This window comes from Penaeus monodon, chromosome 28, assembly GCF_015228065.2.
Source record: "Penaeus monodon isolate SGIC_2016 chromosome 28, NSTDA_Pmon_1, whole genome shotgun sequence".
Lineage (NCBI taxonomy): Eukaryota > Metazoa > Arthropoda > Malacostraca > Decapoda > Penaeidae > Penaeus > Penaeus monodon.
The window spans coordinates 6,615,177-6,615,457 of NC_051413.1; positions in this window are offsets into that span (position 1 = coordinate 6,615,177).

The window sequence follows — 281 nt, forward strand, 5'->3', positions numbered from 1 at the left end:
AGCTACTTCTACTCGTTATAGCATTCGTAATTAGCATATTAATAGTCATGACAGACACGGCAAAATTACATGACGTCATCGAAGCCAAAGAAAACGGGAAGTCTGCAGCGTCACGTCCTTTCCTCGTTGATTCGTTTTCTTTGTCCAAATTTTTTGCCCGTTTTCTTTTGTTTCTTTTTTCAGATTTGGGAAAATCTTCAAGTTCAGGTCTTCATGAACAGTCATGCAAAGTGCCTGCAGATTATTTTCCCATTAGCCCTCTGATGGCAACAACAGATAGA